The sequence below is a fragment of the Stegodyphus dumicola genome, chromosome X1, assembly GCF_044657685.1.
Source record: "Stegodyphus dumicola isolate Sdum_Otavi_A_Nest chromosome X1, ASM4465768v1".
Classification (NCBI taxonomy): domain Eukaryota; kingdom Metazoa; phylum Arthropoda; class Arachnida; order Araneae; family Eresidae; genus Stegodyphus; species Stegodyphus dumicola.
In genome coordinates, this window is record NC_140780.1 from 133,920,439 (window position 1) to 133,946,235 (window position 25,797).

At 33.7% G+C, this 25,797-nt stretch overlaps 1 protein-coding gene and 1 long non-coding RNA gene across 3 annotated transcripts in view; one reads left to right on the top strand and one right to left on the bottom strand.

Moving 5' to 3' along the window:
• The window catches only part of LOC118185019 (poly(rC)-binding protein 3-like), a 263,776-nt gene that overhangs the window by 71,896 nt on the left and 166,083 nt on the right, over positions 1–25,797 (top strand). The gene's annotated exons all lie outside the window — the stretch shown is intronic.
• The window catches only part of LOC146993270 (uncharacterized), a 118,303-nt gene continuing 112,875 nt past the window's right edge, over positions 20,370–25,797 (bottom strand). The window contains exon 2 of the long non-coding RNA XR_015038340.1: positions 20,370–20,738. This is a non-coding gene — a long non-coding RNA (uncharacterized LOC146993270). The remainder of the gene's footprint in view (positions 20,739–25,797) is intronic.

Here is a 25,797-nt window from a genome sequence, read left to right on the forward strand (position 1 = left end):
GAATTTGAATTGTTTAGATTATGGGAAAGCACTTAAGTGCTGTCTGCGTAAAGAGAAGGATGCCTCCAAGAAGGACTTTCTAATGTGAACTGACTCGTATTGACTTTACACATGAGGGAAACCAGGAAACCTCCCATGCAGACAGCCCGATCACTGAAACTTGAACCCGGATCGAACTACCAGTGTTCAGCATTCTTACCGCTCGGCTGCTGGTTATATTCTGTGCATTTATATTAACATTCAGATTATCTTTTCTCCAGCCATGCAAAAAAGGCGCGCTTTGTATCTGTTAGACGCACATTTCATCTCTTGCGCCTACATAATATGCAAACACTGCACAATTTGCGAAGGAAGAGGAAATTTACATTATGTAATATTTTTTTTTTTTTGTTTTGTTTCAGAATTTGCATATCGAAAATTTTGACAATTTATTTGTTGCAAAGTTTACATAAATAAATAAATAAATAAAAACAATCTTACGTACAGGCGGGGGGGACTAACTGTGTAATTTACTATGTAATAACTGTGTAATTTTGTCATTTTACACAGTTTTCAAAATCATAGCATACTGTCAGACTATCACTATATGAAAGTACATTTCTGGAAACAAAGCAGCTCGTTTTCCCCTTTCAAAGACCATTTTTCGTTTTCTAGAATTCCTGTTTGGTATCTGTTAGCAAAGACATTAAAAAGAAGGAGCACAAGTATTTTGTCACTCGATAATTTTTTTTTCTGACATGGCACGCAACGCTCAATTCAGTGGCACCCAAACGTTGGGTCATGACCTTCTTTGGAGACGTGAGCGTGTGTTTATTAGTGTTTCCCGAAATTTTCTATTAATAGTGTTTGCATTTTTTTTTTCGAATACATCATGAGTACTACTGCTAGCTAGCAGATCAAAATTTCTCCATTAATTATTAAACTTGATTAACATTTGCGAGGGCAAAACAAATGCGTCTTTAAAAATATATAAGTTATTATTTTTAACCTTTTGTTTTGGTCGTCTTTATATGGGGAATGTTCCAAAGTAAAATAATTTTTTACTTTAGTTTCATATAAAATTGATATCCACTACTAATTTTAGTGATATAACTCTCATTGTTAATCCGACATTGGTTATCATTGCCTGATTTAGATTAGTTAGTCTTTGGCAAAATTTCTTTGATTTAATGTTAAATCAACAGCAGCAGAAAACTAAGTTTTGAATTTTTTTAAAATTTTCTGAAGAGTCTATGGCCTAATTTTCCTTTTTGATACCTGAAAGAATAATAAAGATCTCCTGAAGCTTTGTTTATCAGCCTTCGTTACATCATATTATTGCTGATGATACCAGATGAATAATAAAAATGATTACCAGAAACCAAATGGATGATAAGAGCACAAAGCAGAAGTATTTCTTTCCTAGGTCGATTTCTGAGGTCTGGACCGTTAGCTGCGTGATTATAGCAATGTGTAACTTCGAAAATGAAACAGTTGTCTTCAAAATATCTTCTATTAAGGCATTCCTATCTATAGACAGCTAGCCCTCGAACGTTTCGCCGTAATGAAGTACTTATCTACCGAACTCCAACAACTACTACTGAATCATCTTGATATAAGTCATTCAAGCCGTGTTTCGACTTCTGATGTACATTTCTAATTTGTAAGTAGAAAATATGTTGGACCTGCAAGTATGGATTCTTTGTTCAAATGAATATGACAAAGCACATGAAGGCAAACTGCTCAAGGAGAGACATGAGTTGGTGAAGAATTTTCTAAGGAAAAATATTTATGCTACACATTGATAAAATCATAGAAGCATCCAGCCAGCCAGCCCATTCGCCAGAGTTCAAAGCGGGGTTGAATTCCAAGCGTTCAGAAGTTTTATCTAGACACACGCTGGTGAGCCAGTGCAAGTGAGAAATAAACATGCTCGTATTGTATTTTTGATTTAAAGTGCCTTCACAAAGACAGTCTTTTCATATTTTACAAATATAACGCTTATCTGCTATTGTAGCCTTTGACTAAGTTTAGGCTAAAGAGTATCGGAAAGTCTCCTCTCTTTACAAAGCATTTTCTCCCTCCTTTCCGCATGCCTTCGTGGTGTAATTGGAAGCATACTCGACCTGTATTCTAGAGGCCAGGCGTTCGAGTTCTGACGAGGGCACTGCACTTTTTTCACGGCTCTTGCTTAAAAAAAACTTAATGATGCTACATCTTAAGCTATAAATATAGAAAGAAGAGCTATTTCCCAACTGTTATAGCAACCTAGTTATTTAACAAATAAAATATTAGAAAAGATATATCTAAAACTCAGTTATTTATACTGTCAAGCCCATTTATTAAAAAACAAGAATAAGAATATACAGTGTTTCATTAACTTCCATAATCTATTAACATTAAATATATATAACGCTTACAGAGAATTTATCGCAATTCTTCGGTAATTTCCATAATCTGTCAACATTAAATAAATGTAACGCTTACAGGAAATTTATTAAAAAGTTACTTTATTTGGAAAATGTAGCTTTACATGCGGGCAGAACATAGAAGAAACTTTAATAAAGATATTTTTTTTCTTCTACATAAGCTTAAAAGAAGTATTTTTTTTAAAGTACTTCCAAAGAAAAAAAATTAAAAAGGATAAGAATCTCTGATAAATGTAAGATACGATAATCCTCTTACAACCGCTTACTACGCAAACTATGATTTCTCAAATTCTTCTTTTCGAGGATGAGCTTAAATATGAATAAAGTGGCTAAGATAGAGAAAGGAATAGAGTAAATGTTTCGATGAAGTACATTTGCATTTTAAAGGATTTATTTCCAAAGATTAAATATAAAAAGTTCCTATGAGTTAAAATAAAATTATTCTTTCCATTCCGGTCTCTTTTTCAGAAAGTGAATTAGAATTGGAAAGAGAAAATGAATTTAATTGAAAATGTAACGTTATGTACATCTTACTTAAAATTCTTTAAACGCAATGCATTCCTTTTAACAGAAAAGAAATATTTAAATATTATAATAGTATTTCAGCATTAATTGTGCTTATAATCGAAATATATATGTTCTCCCAATGGCAAGTACATGACATATCTTAATGAAAGGCATAAATATATATAGCTATAAAATATGAAAGGCAATAAAAGAGTTAATTAACCAGTTTTTTTTATGATTTAGACCTTTAATTGCTTCCTTCCGATTTTACGCCAGAATGCAAATTAGATCCCTTGTATTTAAGATGAGGTTTTTAGATTGTAAGACAGAGCATGTTATGCCTCTCTTGGCTACTTTACTAGGTTGCTAGCTCAGAAGATTTGTAGTCTTCAGCCTTGCATTATAATCGCCAATACTGAATTTCTACACCGGTTAGATTGTGAGCTGTGGTTGGCGAAATTTTTTTGTAAGCACCATTTGTGCTTTCCTTTCTACTCCCCAGTTCTGAATAAAAAAGTCTTTTACTCCCTTCTCAAGTTTCAATTGATATTTTAGACTTAGCGATAATTCGCTTAACATCTACCAAGAGTTTGGACACTATTAGATTTTTGCGAAGCATACGAAACTGTATAAAAAGGAAAAGTAAAATACAATGTCTCTATCAAGGGACTTACTTGAGATATTTTTCTTCTTTCTCCTCCCTCTCCCTGCTCCCTCCATGGGATTCATCCAGGAACCTTTCAACACCATGCCCATTGTGGATTTCCTTCAGGTTTACAGGGAAGTACTGCGAATGCAGTAGAACCCCTGTATAAATACCTCTGTATCAACGTATCAATGTCTCTCAGCTCAACATTCTGTTGTCGCTTTGAATAGTATCACAATGATCAACTGGCAACACCGGATATGATTTTTATCTACAATACTATTGTTCCATGTAGAAGAGATTAGAATCTTCAAGACAACAGTTTGAAAATGATGAGCCTCTAAACAGACATGGATGGTAGAGTACGAAAGGTCGTTACAGCAACAGATCGAGGCCAGTGAGGGTCGCACTGAAAGCTTTGAGATGCAGTTAAATGGTACAGTTTAAACTTGCCAAACCTTAGGTCTGTTCAAAGTCGTTCATTCGAAAATCACTGCTCTTTTTAAGCGAATTTTTCGAAGACTAAATGCTTCAAGCCGTTCGTTTATTGAAATCGATAAAAAATATGCTTTTTTAGTCTTATTGATATCTTTGGAATGAAAACTACGGCCCCGTAAATTTTGTTTAAGTTTAAAAAATACATAGCAAGATCAAGAGAATAGGATGTTTATTCTGTCATTTTAATATGTTTTTATTCAAGAAATTCAACTCTCAGTTTTGCAGAGAGATACTGTATTACCATGGTGAAGCATGAATCCCTTATATTTACGTCTTGATAAATTTTTGAAGTCACTTAATGGTGTAAATATATTTATAATTGTTTTCTGTCCCTGTAACTTAATAGTTTTAACCAGTGCTGTGATTCTGAAGAAAACGGTACATATTACATTTTTCATTGCTTGATTCTTTTCACCATTGTTGAGTAGGATTTGACTTGCTGTGGTGATACTTAATTAGACGAATAACACTAACAGACATATCGCATTATCATTGTTTCGTTACTAAAGCAACGGAAACATCGTAAGTAGGTTAAAAATTGCCATTTTATTTAAACAGAATCTGTAACACAAATGCACTGGCTTGTGCTTCAGTATAACCATAATTTGTGGTGATGCAACTAAATAGAACAGTCAAATTTAAGTTAAAAGTGCAACAGTAATCAAAGTCCACACAATTAATTACTATGCTTGAAGCTGGCTCACTACTCTACCGGAGTGTTAGAATTAAAATATCGCCAGCGAGGAAAGCAAAGGCGAATAATTGAAACTGTCAGAGCTGGCAGGAAACTAACATGTATAGTGCACGCGATGCCAGAAACACGCTCTATCTTAAAATCCAAAAATCTCAGTTTAAATACTGGCTACTCATTTGGATTCTGGTGAGGAAAACAGAAAGGAAAATTTAAATTAGTAAATGCTGAACAGTTGGTTTGAGATAATCTTTAAAGACTCATGCTTTACTCTCTTGAGGCTCTGAACATAAAATAGGCAGGTATGTTTTATCAGCAGTTATATATTTGTTTTGTACTTGCCTTAAGAACTTAAGGTTGTTTATTTTCAAAAAAAAAAAAAAAAAAAAAAAAAAAAGACCTCAAAGATCATTTATTAAAAAATGCGCCGTTTCTTTGTTTTTTCCCTCCAAGCAGTTACATCGTTAGTTCTATTTTTTTCATATGCCTATTTCTTGTATTTTGCTTTGCAGAGGCTTTCAGAAGTATTTATAAGTACTAATTTTGCCTCTTGGAACAGCGATCGTAGCATATTTAATGATAATTTTATCAATCTCTCCCGGTGATTAGAGAAATCTAAATCTTCTTACAGCAAACATTAAACTGAGATGTAAATTTTCAGCATTTTGCTTGTTTAAAATTCCATGAGGTTTTAAGAGTTGCAATGTTCCTTTAATCATATTTCATGGGTTGAATTGTAATAAGAAATTGCCACTGTCTCAAACCCGGGTCGTCAATAATCTTTCGACTGGCCTTGCCTCAGATATCAATTTCAAAGATCTGCAGCACCGGAAAAGCCACTATACTGTACAAAATTCTCAGGCTCATTTTGGAGATAAATTAAATCAAGAGGATGAGTTTAATAAACTCTCAACTCTTTTCAGCTGCATTCAAATCACGGTAACCCCAGTCTGATTAAATGGGCATTAAAAATCTACAGTTAAAATTGATTTTAAATTCATGTTCTCTTACACTGTTAGAAGAGGAAATCAGATTTGCTACCAAAACGGACAGAGATGGGATACACAGCATAATTACTCGCAGTTTTCCATTAATATATATTAACTATTTTAGAATTATCTTCAGTTTTCCCTTTAGTTTACAATAACAAAATTAGCTTTCAGACAGTCTAACTAAACTGTCACTGACAATCTGGCGATATTTTGGAAATAAATAAAGCTAATAACCAGAAAATTAGGCAATGTAATTTATCAAATGCTAAATTAACTCCCGTCATAGCGCATATAAAGATATCATATCAGAAGAGAGTATTCAAATGTTAAAACTGTGAAGGGGGTCGTTTTAGATAGGGTCATAGAAGAGTCCTGTATAGTGTAACAAGTATTTATTAACAGGGTTAAGTTACACACGGACATTACATTTAACTTTAAGAAAATTACAGAGAAAGAGTTTGATACAACCTATCAAGTGGGACGCTTGGCTTTTACTGAAGTACTTCTCTGGCTACTCACCAGAGGGCAGTCTTGTTGTCACAGTTAGTCCAACAGTTTATGTTAAAGGATTGGTTACAAAACCTTTTTCTGTGTGAAAAACAACAGGCATTCCAGTTACAAAATTCACAGATTTCATTTAGGGCAGGGGTGGGCAAATAGCGACCGGCAGGACACATGCAGCCTGCTAAGAGTTTTTTGTGACCGGTTAAGACTGTGAGACAAATCCGCTATGAACCAAGATTTCTTTCCTGTGCGCGACCGAAGATTTCGTCCCACATTTTCCAGTAGGACGGCTTTGTCAATACGCATGCGCAATGTTGATATGATGCTCCGCGCTTTTCCGATTGATTTGGTTGATCTACTAAATTTTGTCTTTGCAGCTGTAAATGTATAAATAAATTTCTAACTTTAGTTAACCCAAGAACCCTTCAAAAAAAGTAAAATTGACGATGAATGTCGTGTATTTATAAAGAATGGACAAATATTTCATCAGTTATATAGGGAATAAAGTAGTGCGTTTATTGTGTAACGAAATGATAGGCGAATTTAAGGAGTACAGTCGAAAATGACACCACAAAACAGTGAATTTAGTTGCAATCTTTTCCAAAGAAGAACGCAAAATAAAAACTGCGGAGCTCGTAAAATGATTGAAGAAGCAAAAATCATTATTTACAAAGCTGTAACACTTCTAAATAAGGCAACAGAAACAAGTTTCATGGTAGCTGATCACCTTGCTAAATGCAGCAAGCCTTTTTCAGATGGCGAGTTTCAAGGGTATTGTGCTCTAATATGAAAAGCACATTTGAAAGAATTTCCTTGTCAAGAAGGAATATAGTGCAGCGCATTGACTCAATTTGTGACGAACTTTCAGAAATGCTGAAGACTGCAAAAAAAGACTTTTGCTTGGTTTTGTTTGGCCAGAGAGCACAGGTAACGAAGTCACTGCACAATTACTCACTTTTATCCGTGGAATTAATGAAAATGTCAGCATTACAGAGGAATTACTTTGCCTAGAACCAATGAAAGATGAAATCACTAGTCTGGATTTGCTTGAGTGTATAGTGAATTGTGTGCAGAAAAATAGTTTGTATTGGAACACAATGGCAAGCATTACAACAGATGGCTGCACGGGATTTAAAGCACGTGGAAGATCCTATTGTTAGTGTGATGAACACAATCAGAGCAAGGGCAATAGACTATCAACAGTTCAAATATTTTCTTGAGAATGTGGAAGCAGAGTATGAAGACGCAATTTACAACAATGTGAGGTGGTTGAGCCTGAGCAAAGTGATAAAAAGAATCTAGGCATTTCAGAATGAAATCCTCTTATTTCTGGACACGAAGGATATATCTCATGATTTTGTTACAAAAAGAGATTGCGAGGAGTGGGCGTATGAGATGATGTTTGCAGCTGATGTATTTGAGAATCTGAATGAACTGAACGTGACATTACAGGGAAAGGGATGTTTTGCCCATGAAATGTAGAAGCATGTAAAATCCTTCAAAACATAATTAGATGTATTTGCAAGGCAAGAAAAGAAGGCATTTTCTGTCATTTCCCCTTTTTAGGAAAACAGGAAGTGCTTGAAAATGTTTCTGCACAGATTAAGTATCAGCGGCAGTGTTTGGAGGACGAGGTCACAAAAAGATTTCAAGACTTTAAGAAACATCAGCCTCAATTCGATTTGTTCCTCTTAGGCTGCGTTCAGACGGCGACGCAAATGTCACAGAGGCATAGTCACAAAGAATAAAATGCGGGAATTCCGTTCACACCTGCAACACAATGTCTAAGCTGCACCCACATAGAGAAGCTAAATTTGCGCATGCGTGGATGTGTCTACAGCATTCCCGATCTGTTTTCCCATTCAGGTTTCGCGCGTTTGTTCTGAAACTAAGTCGGCATAAAGTTGGAAACTTCTAACTTTAAGCTAAGAGCCCTAAACCAGATTTTTATGGCGTACCACAGACTGCCTGCCTAGCAACGCAAAGCTCGGATTAAACCCTTTTATGCCCTTTATACCGTCGTCTGAATGCAACTTTATTCCATCACTGCTGATATTGATATAGCTCTTCAGGAGCTTCAGTTTGAACTTATTATCATGCAGATCGCAGTGTGAACGAAATGTTTAATTCTGTCACATTAGTTGACTATTACAAATCTTTATCCGCTAAAAACTTTCCATGTTTGAAGAAATTTGCTGAGAAAATTTTCTCTAAACTTGAGTCTACATATATGCTTAATGATCAACAAAAGTAAATATAGATGCTCTTTGACAGACATTAACTTGCAGGCGGTGATGAGAATCTCAACAAGCCTTATCAATCCTGGCTTCAAAAAATTGTGAAAAAGTGTGATAGAGTGCATTTGTCTCATGAAATTGTGTCTAAAATTAAATGTGCTCGAAGCATGATGTGAAATTAGCATAATAAGTAAATTGAATAAAGCTACCACTGATTTATTTGATTTATATACATTTATTTTCATAGTAAAATTTATACCTTTTCCGAAACGCATACTTAACTAATGAATTTCAATCATTTTAAAAGGTAAAGTCCCCGCTGACTTCCGCTTCCACAAAATTGCCCCGAACCAAAAACAATTGCCCACGCTTGATATACGAATGGCACCCGAGCTAAAAGGTGGTGGACGATATTTGGTCACCACCAGAATTAGGTGAATCCGTTCCCTAATCCATAGTTGCCCTTTAAAAGGGGAGAATCTATACGGTACTTTCTCCCTCCTTCCGCATGCCTTTGTAGTGTACACACTTGACGCGTATTTGAGAGTTCCAGTGTTCGAGTCCCGGGGAGGACACTATACATTTTTCACGTCTGCTGCTTCAAAAAAGCCTAATGACTGTACAAAAGGTAGATCTACGTTGCGCCCCATAATCAAAATGTAAATTCTAAATACAGCAGTTAAGCTTTTAGTAATATTAAGTCATTAAAAAGCAGGAAGAATGAGTTTGATGTAACTGATACTATATAAAATACAGATTTAAACAAAACGCATAACCGCAGCATATGCTAAACTATTTAAACACTGACGAAACTACAAGCCGCATTCGCAGTATGTTCGACTATCAGTAGAAAATTTCCACCCTTCATCTGACTTTATTACTGACTGTCTATAATTTACTGGCAATATTGAAGTTAATATATTATAACATATTAACTAAAATAGTGAAGAAGTTGTAAAATGCAATAAATAAATAAATAAACAATAAAAAATAGAAAAAATAAAACTAATAATAAAATCCTAAATGCAATTGCAAAATAACAGACTCGTTCATCTTTGTGTTCAAAGCTTATTTCTCAACATTATGATTAGGATTTTGCTTATGAAATCATAGCAAACGCAGGCAAGCATGCCAGAGATTGCACGTAAGAAAAGTTTGCTGACACATGGATATGATTTATAGGTGATATCGCTTTATAAGGCTATAAGTTATTCCAAATAACATTTAAAAATGGCTGTTAGTATGTCCAAGAACAGTTTTTCTTTTATGTAAGAAATTTATCAACAGTACGATTTGTTCTCTTTTTTATCGAGACTTCGTAGATGGCTCATGTTTATGATCCCCTAATGTCTTCCAAAGTGCTGTCACTCGTGCTTTATTAGTGTGTATTCGCAGTAAATTTATATAATCATTTTGCGTAAGTTATATGAGAAAAATTGTTTTAAGTAACTGAAAAAAACCTACGTCTAATTTTTATTTTCGAAAATTTTTCCCAGTTCTATTTTAAAATCAGCAATGAAAAAAAATCATTAAATTAAACAGCAAAAAAACTTCCTGACATGAAAGATGTTATGATTCATACGTATGTTTTATGTTTCGGGATAATATAATGCATAATTTCGTCTTAAAAATGGGAATTTATGTCGTCATTACAGAATTAAATTCTTGTTATTATGGAAAAAAAGGCCCACCAGCAGCCGAGCGGTAAAATCGCTGAACAGTGGTAGTTCCGACCAGGTTTCCATTCCTGGCAAACGGATTAACTGTGTGGTCGTTTTCGTAGTTTTCTCCATATGTAATGTGTATACGAGCCAATTTCCGTTAGAAAGTCCTCCACGAAGGTATCCTTTCCTTAGGCAGATAGTTCTAGGGTACAATGTCGTAATCAATGGCATAATGCCTTGCCGTAATGAAAACAATTACCAAATCACCCCTTGAGAAAAGCAGGAGCGAGTAATAAAAGGAATTCATCGCTCAGGTTTAAGAATAGAAAATCGATCAAAATGTAACAATGCAACCCGCCGAAGAAACAATGTTCAACTTATACTGAGCAACAATCTCGGTGTAACATGAGTAAATTTGTAAAACTATAAATTCGGAGTTTAAATAGAAACCTCCTCTTCATCTGAGGGAGTAAAAATAAGCTGTGGAATTGAAAATACTTACTCACGTTACGCCAACTCAGTTTTATTGCTTATTGTTAGGTTCTTTAATATTTCGTCAGTCATTCAAATATAAATAATTGTGGTTGATTTTGTTAGCGCAAGTATCATTGCTAAGCATGAAAAACTCTCAACGGTGAAGAATATATGAAGCATTGTTATAATATTAATTGTATTACTTTCTGAAGATTTTCAGAAAAACATAACAGGCACGTTATTTAAAAACTAAAAAAAAACTTGTCTTTGGCTGAACGAAGCTGAAAAATAGGATCTTGGAAATAATTAAATACACTTATATGAAAAAAAATTCAAAACTCCAAGAAGGATTTGTGCTAGATAAACGACATTTTGTTATATAAACAACATAAATTCATACTTAATAATTACAAATGAACACCAAATTTGTGAAACAACTAGAGAAAAAGTTCATTCTGTGTTATGCGGTAGGTAACTGTGTGTGTAAGTCACTTAACTGAACATATCAATCAATATTTTAACAATAACATACTAAGTATTGTGAGCAGTCATAGTGAAACATAAATACAAAATATGTAAACAATTTTAAATTCTAGGAAGTTGCGTTGTGTTAATCAAAACCCATTCTATGTTTAAGGTCCAGTGTAAAAGATAATTACAATAATACAAACAGGATAATAAAATCAACTTACGTTTATTTAAGGTAGGAACATATTATGATTACAAAACATAAAAAGAGAGTCATGACCTCACTAAACATTACAACAAAACGTGGTGGCTGGATCAATTAAAGAACTAATGTGAAAACAACAGAAAAGGATGACATACCCTTCTTTAACATATTAGGGATCCTTCATATATTTGAGTTTTGTTAGCGAACCTTACTCCTCAAAAAAAAACTTGGGATAGTATCTGAAATGAGAAAACAAAAGGGGTTAGATTGACGAGACTCAACCAAGCTATTGGTTCGGAGGCCAGGCTTCCCTCCTATTACTGCTTCCAACCAGCAGGACACAGGTCTTCCCTCCACAGGCCATCATGACAGCGTAAATTTTAGGATTTTAGAAATATAGGTGTTGCAGCCTCTCTTCGGTGTTGGTTAATTTACGTTGCTACGTCTAAGATGAGACTCACCTCCGAGCTGCTCGTCCAAGTTGACATCTTATAAGTTCTCGTGAAACTTTTTTTTTTTTTTTTTTTTTTGTTTTTGTCGCGGCACCAAGGAGTCAGCTTTAAAGAGATAAAAGTTAATTGAAAAATATTATTTTTTTTCTACGTAACAATTTGATAGGCGAGTTTACATATCTTAAAGATAACATCTATACAAATTTCGCTTTAGGCGCATAAGTGTGGCGCTACTAGCGCTACTATGAACATGTAAGTCGGGTTTGCTTTAAATATGCGCTGTAAAGTTCGTGAGAATTATTTAGCGTTGAGATTTGACGTAATGAGTTAGTCCAGAATGCCTTTAAGAAGACGAAGAACCAACAGCTGAGTGAGTTTGAAAGTGGTCGTGTAATAGAGCTACGAAAAGGCATAATTGTGACAGCAGTAGTCAAGAGAAGATACTGGCTCAAGAGAAACGGGTTCCGAGCGGACACTTGGTGCTACTGAGAGAGAAGACCGCCTTGTTCGGCGTATGGCTCTGGCGCATCGCACTCTGTCTAGAGCAGAAATTTGAGCTGAAACTGATTTCACTATGACACAGCTGTTACAACTCAGATACTTGAAGACAGCTCCGGGGCAGACGCCCTCTAAGCTGCATTCCACTGACTCCAAACCACTGCCGTTTGCGACGTCAGTGGTGCCAAGTTAGAGCTCATTGGAGAACGGTGCCAAGTTAGAGCTCATTGGAATCTGTTGCGTTTTCTGATGAAAGTCGATTCTGCTTTGGTGCTAGTGATGACCGTATGTTGATTAGAAGGAGGCCAGGTCAGTGCCTGCAACCAACCTGTCTGCAGCCTAGACATACTGGACCTACACTTGGAGCTATGGTCCGGGATCAATTTTGTATGACAAGAAGAGTACTCTCGTGACTATCCCATGCACTCTGATTGCAAATTTTTGCGTCAATCTGGTGATTCAACCCGTTCTGCTGCCATTCATGAACAGCATTCAAGAACATGATTTCCAACAGGATAACGGTTGTCTTCATACGGCTGTTGTAACCCAACATACTCTACAGAGTGTCGACATGTTGCCTTGGTTTTCTAGATCACCAGACCTTTCTCCAATCGAACACGTGTGGGACATCATTGGACAACAACTTCAGCATCATCCGAAACCAACTTTAACCGTCTCTGTATTAGCCGACCAAGTGCAAAAGGCATAGACATCCATCCCACAAACATCCGGCACCTGTCACAATACATGCACGTTTGCATGCCTGTATTCAAAATTCTGAGAGTTACACCGGTTATTAATGTATCAGCACATCACATTTGAAATGGCTCTTCTCGAGCTTGCTTGACAATTTAATCAATTAAATATGTTACCTAGACATTCATTTACTCTACAATAATTTTTTCTTTGTATTGGGATTTTTTTTCCGTCACTGTATATAACTCGCCATCAAAACATAGGTATAAATTCTTTCGGTTTAATTTCCTCTCTGTCAGTTGAAAACAGTCTTGAGGTAACTGGATCATGTATTACAGTAATTTATTTATTATTTATGGAAATTGAAGCAAAGAAGAATTGGCTTTAACACTCTTAGCAACAGCAATAAAAAATCAATAAATGCACTGTACTTGTAACCTTGAAAGCTGAAAGAGAAGAACTTAATTATATCAGCAGTAACTAATATTCCTCGTAGGGCGACTAGTGAAGAAGTTTTACAACATGCATGGGAAAGAGTGTTTTGTGCTTTCTTTACATACGCGTTTTAAGCGCAAAGACCGATTTTGAGCCTTTAGAATATATTATAGACCATCTAAAAATAAAAACTTTATAAATAAAAAATACATTTTAAATAAATTAGAAATTTAAAAAATATAAATTAATTTTTGTAATATTTATACAGTAAATGCTTACACTACCTGCACATTATAAATAAAGAGAAGTTTCTGTATTATTATATGAAGCAACTAAGGAGGTGTGTATAACAATGTAAGCTGGCTAAGTCATGATCAAATACGTTAGTAATGCAGTAAATGTTTTAATGTCTGATTTAGCTTATCTGATTATGGCAAAGCATTCGAGGGCTATCTGTCTAAGGGATGCTTTTGTTGAGAATTAAAAGAAATTGGCTCATATCCAGTTACACACGGAAAATAAAACACGAAAACGCCCATTCAGCCAACCCGTTTGCCTGGAATCGAGCCTAGATCGAACTACCAGTTTTCAACGACTTTACCGCTTGGCTGCTGGTGGGACCGAACGTTTCAATGGACTCAGACTTCTTTGCACAGTGACAATAAATAAATGAATAAAAATATAATCAATTAATGGTTATGGTATGGGTTTTTGAATTAATATTTTTTACTGATTTTTCTTATATTTTTAAATAATTTTAATTTTAAATTGTGAGGCCTTAACAAAGTTTTGATCAGCATGTTTCATTGAACCCAAATAGCCGTAGTTAACTGAAGTCATAGTTAAATTAAAAAGCTTTTAATGATGAATTTAATTTTAGCAGCTTTAATTTCCCCCCAAATACAGAAAATTCGCCACACGCAATTGTGGCTGAGTGAGTAAGAGCGGCTAAGTACCAATTTTGACCCCAGTTAGCGAGCTCGTTACAGGCATTCTCGAAGTTTTCCCATGTCTAACATAAATATGATCATGTGTATTATTGTAACTAATTTCACTCATCAGACCAAATCAGAACAAGCCCATGAATTTTGTCGTGGTAAGGAGTAGAAGATTGCGTCTGTCGTTGGGAAAAGCCTTGGCACCATATATGTGACAGTACGACTTTGACCATTTGCACCCAAATTTTGAGATAGAGCCCCCCCCCCCACTCAGGCAGATTAGTCCGAGGGTCTCCCACTCCTCCTTCTACCACCAAACTACGCAGAAGACTTTTGGCTCAACATATATTTATAGTGGCCCCATGCCACAAAAACACTATACATTTAAAACATCCATATTCTCTCCGGAATTCGAACCTGGGCCCTTCAGTACGGTAGCCAAATTTACTAACCAGAATCCCGCTGGGCACATACGAACCTATTTCATCTAGAATATCTTGCACAAAGTCCCTTAGGCAAGATAACCTGTATGCATTTTGTCATATTTAGCTAAACAAATTTAAAAAGAAAAAAAAAACTGTCGATAGATGTAAAATCTTAAGTAATACCTGATCAACTTCAACAGTTACAAGTGTTTCTGAAATTGTTTAGTTCATAATCGATGCGTTTATTTAAAATTTAGGCAGCTCAGGTAATTTTCATAAACATTATAATTTATTTTATATTACAAAACAATTTCAGAAGATTAATTCTACTTGGAGATTATGGATTCCTTGGGTTTCGAATATAAAAAAATACAGCCAAAGGTTTTTTAATCCTTTTCTACTCTACGAAAGAAATACGGTATTTTACTGAAAAGCAATACCCGAAACTTTGTTTATTTCAAGACAAATCTGGTAATGGCTAGTTATATTAGCACTTTTCCTTTCCATGTATGATTACGAGTCGTTATTTTCGGAAATAAATTTTATAAAACTAAGTTTAAAATCAAAAGACTGATGATTATAATTTGTAGATTATACTACTAAAACAAAAGAAACATGAAACTAGTGCGGAATAGTGTTCGCCAGAAATACATTTCTTAATTCATCTTTGCTACTCTTGGCGTTTAGCTTTGAAACGTTTTAGCCTCCTAATTTATTGCTGTCACCACATTTTACAGTGCCACTTTTGAGCTGTTAAATGAGTGCAATTTTCAGAAAAATTACTGCAACTTTAATGTTTCCTACAGAAACAAGTTTGGTTAGATATATTTCAAGAAAAACATGTTTACTTCTCATTATTATCACAAAAACAGTTGGATTTCTGCTCCTGATATGTTAAATGAAAAAAAAAAAAAAAAAAAAAAAAAAAAAACTGGTTTGAGCATTGAGCAGTAGACCTAACATTATCTGTGTGTTAATATGGTAAAAGACTTACGACAAGAAAAACAGAAAGAAAAGTAACTAAGAATTAACGCGTTTAAATTTTAAAGGAAAATATTTTCGAAAAACCTTTGTTTTTCGTATTAAAAGATTAACTGAAACTTAAGTAGCTTAAATAATAGACAGTGTCTTAACTTCTTAACAAAGAGCGGTTGAGAAGATAAGGTTTTCTAACAGTAAACAAAGCAACAGTTTATAGTTTTGCTTCAAAATAATTTGAATTCAGAAGCAGCAGTATTAATTAACTGATAACTATTTAACAGACAGTGATAACTTGTCTCTTAATTACAGAACTAGCGCTTATATTCCAAATTCATTTCAGAATGTTAAATAAGATCAAACTTCGGAAAACATATACGAAAGCTACTGCATTTGTGATGCGTAAATGCTGGACTATGCATTTCATGGGTAAAGTACTTAAGTGATATAAATTAATAAGAAAACTGTTTTTAAAGTCATGAAAAATAAAATGAATGCTAAAAAAAAATTAGAGTACTTAATTTCTTGAGAATAAATTTCCTGAAGAAACATTTTCCCGTATTGAGAAATTACCCGAAACTTATATAACTTAAGTAAATAACAAATGCTTAATTTTATAACGCGTCTCGTCTGTTTTGCTATCATAAACTGAGCTAGACGTTAGAAGACTGTTTAGAGAATTATACTTAAGTCTTAAGATAAGGCCATAAATCCAAATCATTTCATGGGATTAACTGTGGCAGACGAGACTTGCGACGTTAAAGGGATCACATTAAGCTGTGAAGTTTCCTATGACATACATCTCTTTAATATTCGGGCTCCAGTAAAGCATTTCATCTGTTTTGCTATCATAAACTGAGCTAGACGTTAGAAGACTGTTTAGATAATAATCCTTAAGTCTTAAGAGACGATAAAGTCAGGATAAGGGTGTAAAGGACCCTTTATTAACTGAAATAATGTTCACAGATAGTACCAACTCGTGCCTACGAAAGCCAACACTTTCGGTTTAAATCAAAAGGTAATGGACTAACTTAAAACTAAATTAAGTTAAATTCAGTCTAACAGCTTCACAGATTACTTATCTCGCAAGCTGGCTCTGACTTGTAAAAGTCGGCGTAAACAAGCTTAATGGCAAGAATAGCACAAGGCCACAGAAGTCTAATCGCTAGGAAGCCAAAGATAGAAAAGTGGACTTCAGGCAGGCAAAACAAGCTCTGAATTTACCTTCCAAAACCTTCCCTTAAACGCTAACTTCTTTGTACCTCATTTGAATAAATGCGCGCTAGATTATTTACATTCTGGCAAGAAAGTGTGAGTTGAAAGCAAGAGCGATAGGAAAGGTTGCTTAAATTAACTGTTAAGTAAATTAAATAATTTCCCACAGCTTCTTAACCAATAAGGAGTTTGTTGTTTGACTTCTGAATTATCAATAAGGAGTTATTAAGAATATTAGGCTTTCAGTACAGTAAGCCTAACAACAGTTTGTAGTTTGGCTTCAGAATGCTAAATTAAAGGAGAAGCAACATCATCATATGTCTGGTAATAATTTAATAGGCAGTGGTAATTTGTAGCTTAATTAAGGATCTAGTACTTATGTTCCAAGCTCATTTAGGAATTCTAATTAAAATAAGTCACTGAAAAGCACACAACGATACTACATTTGTCATGTGTAACCACTATATGCTTCTCTTTTGGGTTACCTGTTTAAGCAATATTAATTAATAAGATAACTGTTTTTAAAAAGATAGGTATTTCAACTTTAGCTGGGACGCAAAAACGCAGAAATGGAAAAAAAAAGATTGCCGGCTGTCTACCTTCTGTCGCGAAAAAGAAACGTATTTTAAGAAAAACGATATTTTTCTAAAAATGAATCGCCATACGAAGAAAACGTATCATAATACTCTTTAATTCATACTTTACCATTGTCATAAATGCTATAAATTGTCCTTTCTCATCTCCCTATAAAAGTGTCACAAATGTCATAAAATTTTCATTCTTCGAATCTAGATAAAAGCATGCCCATGACTGAGCTACATACTCTCAAAGGGGTAGGACTTCATATTATATATAAAACCCTTTGTTTTTAAAACAGTTACGTACAACATAGACCTGCTGATTACTTCGTTTGTCTTTGAAAGAATTTTGAAGGTTTTTTATGAAGTTTTCGAGCTGCCCAAATAGTCACTGGGGAAATTTGGGTAAATGACACTGCTGGATTTTCCACTATAGCCTTTCTCTAAGGAATATCGAATAAAAAACAGGCAGGTTTCTTGATTTTTAGTTCTATGTTTCGGAAGAAATTTTGAAATTAAATTTCTATTCTTTTGGAACAGAATACGTAATTGATATTCCATTTAATTTAGCTTTCAATTTTTCAACTGATTTAGGCTACAGAAATATTCTTTCAGGCTTTCTGAATCATTTAACTGAAGTTCCATCGCACTATATCTCTATGTTGGAAAAGCAAGGGCACAGACACAGAAACACATGAAAACAAAACTAGGTAACGATATCATTTTGTTTTTCCTATATGTATGTGCTTAAATGCGGGTCCTTGAAAATTGAAGTGCAAAATTTCCTTCAAATTTTTGGATGTTTTATGCATGTCATATGCGGCATACTAATATGACTTCATTAATTTTAAGTTCACTTTATAATTCATATGGACTGATGACAGTCTTTGTGAACGCTCATATAGACTAGTAACGGGAATATAAGATGAAATTTTGGATTTTTAATAGTTCTTGGCCTAAAAATTAAGAAACCTTTTGTAAGAAAAGATGATCACAGCAGTTAACTAATTGTGTAAAACACACTTGCACATTTTTTAGAAATTAAGGACATTTGTTTCATATTCTTTATGCACTGCTGTGGTGAAATGGACAACAAGTAAGTCCATCAGTCTGAAGACTAGAGTCTGATCGAGTACAAAATCAATTTTTCAAAAATTCTCGCTCCAAAACTCCTAATATCCCTCTAGAGATTCTTGAACTAAAAGTGGGAGAAAATAAGTCACCTATTCGGAAGAGTTGACTGGACTGTCCTTCAAGTGTAGGAAGGAGTAAGTAATTAATAACAATCCTCCTATATGCTCTTGAGATATAGTAATTAGTCTGTCAATCCGATAGTTTGAAGAGATGGACATTATTCTCGGCAAAACCACAGCCAGATCCCCCCCCCCCAAAAAAACCTTCTTCAAAAGCTTTAATATTGGTGTAATTTTCCGAAGTGTAGAAAAGCACTAATTTAATCTGATACTTGTTCACTTCCTAGTAAAAATATGTCAATATTATATTTGGAAAAGCGTTATTTTTAAGAGAAAACTTTCTAAACAATTATTACTTATGCCTAATGGAGAAATTTAAGAAACATTATGTACAGTGTAGATTCTTTCAGCCCATTTCATGGCAAATCGAAACCGAGATGAAATGGTCAACCCTGAGTGAACATTTTATAAGCACTAGTTTCTGATATTCATAGAAAGTAGACAGAGATTAGTCTTCTAACAGTGTCTATTTAGTTTGAAAAACAGACAGAACCGTTAAAGCTCAGATTTTACTAAAGAGAATTTATATTTATTCTTGGATGATTCTCGCTATGATTTTCAGTTCAAATTATCTTTAAAGACTTTTTTATCCTAAATATTTTATTTTTACTTACAATTATTATTTTCTTAGGTATGCAATTTAAAGATCTTGTGGTCAGATATACACCTTTTTTTCATTTATTTAAAAAAAGAAATTAAAGGTAGTCCGCTTTCTTACAAAAAATTAAAAAAGAAACGAAAATAGTTAAGGTGATTATATATAACATAATTTTCTTAAATATTTTCCGAATAATTAACTACTGAATAGTTAAGGTGATTTTGGCATAGCTAGGGTGGGCAAGGAGAAACATCTGTTCCCTGGCGCAGCATCTAGTGTCGCCAAATTGTTACAAAATTTTAGAATAAAACATTTTTCATTCTTGGCACACAGAAAGGGGCACAAGATCTTCGGGTGCCCTTGGGCGTTGAAAACCATAACTACGCCTCTATAAGAAGATCATAGTATATAAGTTAGAAGACTTTCAAATATATTATTTTAAATAAGAAAAATTTCATCAAAAATATACATAAAATATAAGCTTTTTATAGGAAATTGAAAAAGAAAAGGTCATATTTATACGATCGATTAAAATTTATTATTAAAATTATCGCATAGCACAATAGTTATAATTACTCACGTTAGGACAAATACGTGCTTTTATATATGTAAGATAGTTTTAATTTTGAATCAGAGGTACTTTTTTGTATGATAGTTCCTAGCTTACTATTATTTTGTTCCATTTTAATTTTGGAAAATTTTTAAGCTTGTTTAAAAATCTGAATCATACACATTTGATTGATTGCGGAATTCTCTAATCTGATTAAGGTAGTGGAATACACAAATACAATGAACCCTGTCATGGCGATCACCTCCTGTAAAGGACCATTTTTGAAATTTAAAAGCATTTCTGAGACTATAAACTAACATCGGCATTCGTAATTGTAATTAATTCTTTATACAATCACTTTAACCGACCAAGACTATCAAATATGAATTACGGCCACTCTAAAATTTCTAGTTCTGTTGTCAAACAAATATTAATTTACATATTTAACAAATCAACGAATTAAATTACTAATTTTTATTACAACACAAAAAATTGTTTTTAAGGAAAAAGAGTTATTAATGATTTCTAAATAATTATATTTCTAAGATGACAGTTTAGTGGATCTATGAGAGGAGGAATCTATGAGAGGATGGATCTTAGAGAAAGGAGATGAAGAAACGCAGGATGTTCCCTCAACTAAAGCTCTAAGCCAGCCAGCGGCTGAGCAGTAAAAGACGCTGAACACTGGTAGTTCGGTCCGTGGTTCGAGGCTTGGCGAACGGACTTGCTGCATGGACGTTCTCGTGGCTTTTTCTCTGTGTAACGTGGATATGGGCCAGTTCCCCTTAAAAAGCCTCCACGGGGCATCCCTCTCTTTCCGTGCAGCACCTAAGGGCGAAGCACGTAATAAGTAAAACCTAAAGCTCTAAGATCTGTGAGCAAATTAAAACAATTAGGTCATAATCTGAGAAAAATATGGTTATTTACTTAATGACGATGAATTTTCAACTGATAAGCGGAAATATAAAAAAAATAAGCAGGCTGACTTTATTCGATGGCTATTTTAATGCACAGAAGGCATTTTTGATGCTTCCAAATAAATGAGTAATGTAAGGACTTAATGCTTCTCCCCCGTCTCTTTACTAATAAGACAGTCATTTCCTTTAACACTTGGTCCGAAGAAGACCAAAATCATCTGGAACTGGAGTGGTCATCTTGGAGAGGATTCGTTGCACTAGTATACGCTTATTTTGATTTTAGTCATACTACGACTTTGCTGACTAATATTAACGCCCAACAGCACATATCAAAGAACTGAACAGTATTCCTTTTTTTACACAAAATAGGACTAAACTATATCCAATTATTTTAGAAGAGTTTTTATTTATTTATTTATTTATTTATTTTTTATTTACTTGAATGTTCGAATTTAATTATTATGCAAAGTGTCGTCGATTCCAGCAGAACTATTAGATAAATTTCGCATTTTCTCTTTCTTAACAGTTTTGTAGGAAAGATAATTTTCTTTTAATATGTGAGTAGTTTTACTAAAATTACTAACTGCTCTTTTTATGAGGTAGATAAGTTAAAGTTTTAGCGAAATATTTCTTGTTTTAGAAGTTAAATTTCGTAAAGTAAAACATCATTCCTGATACATTTGCTCTCTTAACCCAATGTGTAATAAAAAGAGCACACAACGAACTCAATGTGATATATAGTTTTAGGCCATTTACTCGAAACCCGGAAGATTGATGATCTATCCTGCGTATCGCCAAAAGCGCTGGTAAGAAAATTTTCTTCCCTAATACTATTTTTCAAATTTCACATAGCTGATAGCTTTGCAGTTACATAGAATAAAGAAAGACTGAGTTTAATAACGATGTAATACAAACTGTAAAAGTAAAGTGGAAGGGATTATTCATGTAGCCTTTATTCTCATGATATTAATATAATAAAAATAATACGCTGTTGAAATTATGTAACATGTACAACTTTACAAACACACTTAATTCCTTAATATTTGCTACTAAAGTCTTAAGATATGGTTTAAATACTAATTCAAAACTTATTAAAACTACTTTAGCAGCGAAAACGATTAAAAAATATCCTTTAATTGTAAATTTTAATATTTTGTTTTACTTCGGCAATTTCTGATTGCCTTATTTATTATTATTTATAACCGAAGACTTTTATTTGATTTATTGCATCAGAAAATGTCAGCTTTTAAAAAGAGACAAAACTTACATTTTAATTTATATATATATAAATTAAATTGCTTAAATATTTAGATTTGCGGTTTGCCTGAAAATTATCTGAAAGTTAAAAAATTATTTCTGATAATCAAGAAAGAATAGGACCAGAAACTCTGTGACTCTATACCTCTATGAATTCTATATCGGGAACTGATATTCATGCTGGGTATTTATATCTCAAGTTTGGCATTATGCAGAAAAACCAATCAATTTGTCAAGTGGTTAAAGTAGCGAAATTTTTTTATTTCGCCTCAAATACTCTTCCAGAAATGCGAATTGAGCTGAATGCATGAGGCCTGAGAGATTTCCCTCGTATGCAACATAAATACGGGATAGGTTAACTTAAAAAGTATACCAAGAAGAAATCTCTTCCTATATGCAGATAGCTCATATGTTCTTTGCCATACCCAAATAATGCAAATCTGTAATTACGCATCAAAATTCACTATCATGTTGATTACATCACTCTCAAACTTAATACTGTACACCTCAATAGCACGCTGATTATGTTGACCAATATCAAGAAATGCCAGAAATTATAAAAAGGTCTTCTTTATGAGGTAAATTTTGACCAACTGATGCTTCTCGAAATCGCTGACTTTCCGCTCTAATGTGGAAACTACTACATTAACTACTGAAATTTTTAATTTTTTGAATTAAAGTTATTTTAGAAAACTCAAAATTATTTATTTTTGCCAATCATACAATAATCAATTTAATATAATAAAAAAATAAAGATTTAACAATTAGAGGGTATTTTCATTACTTTCAATATTTTTATTCAATACAAACATATTTGTAATGATCTTCTTGAGAAATTTTCTGCCCTTAAAATACTTCAATCAACTCCTATTTAAAAAATATATTGGAGAGCAAAATCTCACGATTTATCATATTTTGGCCTACAGCAATAAACCTGATTGTGACCTGATTATAGAGAAAAAAATAAATCGTTTATAAGATATTTGAAGAACTGAGAAAAACAATAAATAATTATAAGTAATATTGCAATTATTGCAATGCTATAGGAGAATCATTGTCTGACATTAAGTAAAGAAACGAGATGTTTTTCACTCGAATTATGATCACGTCGAGCGTGGATACATATTTACCCGATACATGTTCTTGCTTCGAATCATGCTGCTGATATGCTTTTGTAGCAGCATCGCTTGTCTTTCTATCGCTCTGTTCAGTTTTTGATCATTGCCGGTAGGGTTTACTTGGTGTATGTCAGATTTGTATTTTATGATTGTGACTGAAATTCAGCACAAATTTGTAGAACAGGAATATCTTTCAGTATTTTTCAGTTTATTTGAGTTCTAATATAATGGTCTTTTATATTAGAAAAAGGTCGGGAAAAAGGTCAGAAAATGTATCAAGTTATTCTCCATAAAGGTAACCTCGGGACAAAAGGCATCTCAGGTTAAACGCATATGGAAAATTACCAAATTACTAGAATGTGCCCTAGTAGCAGTCAATATCTCAACTGCCACTCTGATTTGCTTCAGTAACATGGCTATATGTGTGGCAACCCTCTCACCAGATTAGCTGATATCTAGAATCACTGCTAAGGATAAATGTTTGCTCGTCAGCAAACAGCACTTTACCTTACAGTACTACTGCCCAGCCCTTCTGTTCTTTTCACCAACATATGTGGTGACACCAATTAATAGGTATTAGAGGAATGCAGCATATTACCGCATAGCAAAGAATTTATTTTTCAGGAGCCGTCTTGACATTTGACGTCCCTTCCTTCTGTGCAGTTTGGGCTGCCATTGACTGGTATTAGTCTCTTTTAGCCGGTAAGACAATAAATCGGTTAACTGTAGGCTTTATTATTCATGGTGACCACCTTCGAAAAGCTCTGCCTGTCATCCTGAAAGCCATCCACGTACGCTATACGAATTAAAATTAGATTTTTCAGCTTTACTCTTCAGATTATGACCTTTTCCCTGCTTCCTAATTATTTTACCATGGTTGAAGTCTTCTAAATGCTTTCAGTGGTCATTTTGTTGCTTACAAAATTAAATGAACCTCCTGAATATTTGTAATCATTAGATAATCAGGGGACATTTCCTAAACTTCTGACTTTTATTGGTTATACCCTTTGATATCATTTCTGGCACTAAGATATGATTTCCTAAACTTCTGACTTTTATTGGTTATACCCTTTGATATGATTTCTGGCACTAAGATAAGAATGTCGATATGCACCAGCTTTATGAAGATCTAGGGCTATGCAAGCCACAGTAAGTTTCCCAATTTAATGTAGAAGTTGTAAGCTTGTAAAGGAAGAGTTCCTCCTTACGTTTCGTGTACTAGTGTCAGAAACAGTATTGGGAAAATGTTTTGATATTTAAACATTACAAATAAAATATATGCATAAATATTTATAAGTATTGTTTGTAAGAGTTATTATGGAAAGAACTTATGAAGCGCATTCTCCAGTGCTCGTATCCTTTTATGATTGTGACTGAAGAAATTCAGCACAAATTTGTAGAACAGGAATATCTTTCAGTATTTTTCAGTTTATTTGAGTTCTAATATAACGGTCTTTTACGCCGTTCTTAGGTTTCTGCTTGATTAACTAGACATAGCAAAACGTCGCTTAGATCTACATAGAGTCCTGACTTAGTGCATGCTAACAAAAAGAGTGAGACTCTACATAGTTAGCATGAAAATTGAGCAAAACCATCAACCTCTTAAAGCATGAAATCTTTTCCAATACATTAAAATTTGATTTTGTTAGTTTATGTCAGGTTTAAGTAGCATAATTTATTACTAGACGAATATGCCTACTTCTCAGAATGCGACAAGTTTAGATGACCATTTCACAAGTATAAGCTTCTAAACAGTACAACATAGACGTCGGATCAGCATACTCTGAATATTTTCAGTGATTTTATTTTTGTATAATCACAACACTAATACTTTCATTTGTGGCGCATTTCAAAAGCATTATATTAATATTACGCTTTCAGATCGGAAGATAATAAAGTTAGTACAATGAATGATATAGTATCTTGAGCAACATATTGTTTTTTAAGTGAACTTATCCTAAAAACTGTAAGGACACTCGGATTTGGAATCATGTGCAAAGGAAAAGGGCTTTATGCTGAAAATGCGAGCTATCAGAAGAAAAAGTGGTGAATATATTGCAGTTATTTTAAATAATATTTTTAACAATAAACAGAATCAAATTTTAAAAATTTAATATTTTTTCATATTATTATTGCCTCAGGAAGAATTTTACAATTAACTGTATTGAAAATGATATAGTGTTTATTTTCGAACATGGAAAAATATAAGCAATTTTGTCCGAAAATGGAAGTGCAAAAGTATTCTTCAAATCTTTATAAGCATATCATTAATATCAGTTATCTACTTTTGTGTTTCTATTTTAAAAACTTCTTTAGAGGAACCTATCCAAGATTTTAGGATTGTTGTGTTGTATTGCCATGTGCTTATCCTCAATTTGATTTAACGAATTTGTCATTGGGCAAAAAGTAAGGTGTTTGATTTCTTTTCGATGCGGAGGGACAGTTTCCAGAACGTTGCCACGTACATCTTAGAAATTCACATTTTTATTGTCACTAGAAACTGCTTTAGAGGATACTTAATTAAATTTTGATAAGTACATTGTGTTACGTTATCCTGAATTTATCATCCATGTGACTCTGTAAGTGTTGCCATTG